This window comes from Palaemon carinicauda, chromosome 3 (assembly GCF_036898095.1).
Source record: "Palaemon carinicauda isolate YSFRI2023 chromosome 3, ASM3689809v2, whole genome shotgun sequence".
NCBI lineage: Eukaryota > Metazoa > Arthropoda > Malacostraca > Decapoda > Palaemonidae > Palaemon > Palaemon carinicauda.
Genome location: NC_090727.1, coordinates 133,733,105 through 133,735,604, shown reverse-complemented (window position 1 = coordinate 133,735,604; position 2,500 = coordinate 133,733,105). Strand labels below are relative to the sequence as shown.

Genomic DNA, 2,500 nt, shown 5'->3' with positions numbered 1-2,500 from the left:
TATTATTATTATCATTATTATTATTATTATTATTATTATTAATTATTACTAATTATTATTAATTATTAATTATTAATATTATTATTATTATTACTATTATTATTATCAATTATTAATTATTATTATTAATATTGATGATATTATTATTCTCGATATTATTGTTATTAAAATTAATTATTATTATTACTAATTATTATTCATTATTAATTATTATTATCAAGAGGGTTGAGACCCATAGCGTCCAGTGCGGTCCTGTAATCTGCAAGAGGAACTATAGTCAATTCTTTTTAGTGAAACAGATGTGCACCAACTCGCAGAGGTGCCCTTTTAGCTCGGAAAAGTTTCCTGCTATCTGGTTGGTTAGAATGATCTCGTCTAACCAATCAGCGATCAGGAAACTTTACCGAGCTAAAAGGGCACCCACACCGAGTCAGTGCAAATTGAGTATAGTTGGAGTCGGCTTTGATTATTACCTCTGCCAACGAAGTTGGGAGGAGGTTATATTTTCGCCCCTGTTTGTCTGTTAATCAGTGTGTCTGTCTGTTTGTTTGCTTGTGAATAGCTTCCTGACCACAATTGTAATCGTAGAGTAATGAAACTTGCATGGATTAACTGTTATGTGAAAAGTTGACAATGATTAAATTTTGGAAGGTCAAGATCAAAGGACAAGGTTACAGTCATACAAAATGTCCAATTCACGTAATCAGCCATAATTTTGGACATCGTTAGTCACAGATACCTAAAACTTAGTTCATATTTAAATGTATGGAAATCCACGCCAACTGATACATGTTAAGGTCAAAGTTCAAGGTCAAGGTCAAGTAAAAGGTCGAGACATAAGCTGCCGCGGCGGAGGTCTGCGCTCTACTGAGTTCCCCCCTAGTTTGATATTCATATGTATCTTGACCATTGCCAAATCGTACAGAAAGTTGCGTCTCTCTCTCTCTCTCTCTCTCTCTCTCTCTCTCTCTCTCTCTACAGAAACCAATAAAATCTAGAAATCGTTTTCTCAGTAAACATATATCTTTTAATATCTCACTTTCCAAACGATTTCATAACCTTCATCCTCCCCACCCTTCTCCAATCCTACCCTGCTAATTGATTGATTGATTTAAAGTTTTCAGGCATCCTGACACCAAAACTGACGTCCAGCTCATAACAGAATGACATAACTGAACCGAAATAAAAACAGGATGAATAAGAATTCAGTTTGGATTCAGGCAACCGCGATCTGATTATCAGATGTGTTCTGACGATTCAGCAGAATATACGTCTTCGTTGCGCCTGAACATTGCTCGACTAAATTTGTTAAATTTAACTTTTAATAAATATTATTAGCTATATTTGGATGATTCAGCCGAATATACGTAATCATTGTGCCTGAATTCCAATCGACTATATTTCTTTATTCTACTTTTAAAAAATATAATTATTTTCGTGTTTTGCTGATTTAGCAGAATCCGACTTGACTTAATATTTTAAATTAAACTTTTAATATATAAGATTTGCAATAGCACTCTGAAAGTGCAGACCTCCGCCACGGTAGGTTATTTCTCGAAACCAGCTTGCCTTTATTATTATTATTATTATTATTATTATTATTATTATTATTATTATTATTATTATTATCATTAGTACTTACTAAGCTACAACCCTAGTTGGAAAAGAAGGATGCTATAAGCCCAGGGGCTCCAACAGGGAAAATAGCCCAGTGAGGAAAGGAAACAAGGAAAAATAAAAGATTTTAAGAAGAGTAACAACATTAATATAAATAATTTTCTATATAAACTATAAAGCTTTAACAAAACAAGAGAAAGAGGGATAAGATAGAATAGTGTGAACAGCATTAATTTAGACCGTAAGTGTATTTAAAGTTTGTGTGACAACCATTAGGGATCTATGGGTTAAGGTTAGGGTTAACTCGGTCGACCTTTTGCTTGACCTTGACCTTTGACCTAGGATTTTGAAAATTGAATCACTTCCACGTCTCATCATAACAATTAATCCCTAAAGGTTTCACTACTCTATGAGTAAAATTGTGACCAGGAAGTTGTTCACAAACAAACAAACGGACAAATAGGGGTGAAAACATAACTCCTCCAAACTTCGTTGGCAGAGGTAAACATCTATTTAAAATCTGTAATAAAAAACAATTATTATTATTATTATTATTATTATTATTATTATTATTATTATTAGCCAAGCTACAACCCTAGTTGGAAAAGCAAGATGCTATAAGCCCAAGGGCTCCAATAGGGAAAAATAGCCCAGTGAGGAAAGGAAATAGGGAAATAAATAAATGATGAGAACAAATTAACAATAAATCATTCTAAAAACAGTAACAACGTCGAAATATATATGTCATATATAAAATATTAACAACGTCAAAAACAGATACGTCATATATAAACTATAAAAATTATAAAATATAAAAAAACTATTAGCAAAAAATTGTGAGCATCAACAGTAATTATGTGACCAGATTGTGGAATGATCTTCC

The 2,500-nt window shown here is 32.4% G+C and overlaps 1 protein-coding gene across 1 annotated transcript in view; it reads right to left on the bottom strand.

The window, feature by feature from the left end:
* The window catches only part of boss (bride of sevenless), a 16,399-nt gene that overhangs the window by 10,499 nt on the left and 3,400 nt on the right, over positions 1–2,500 (bottom strand). The gene's annotated exons all lie outside the window — the stretch shown is intronic.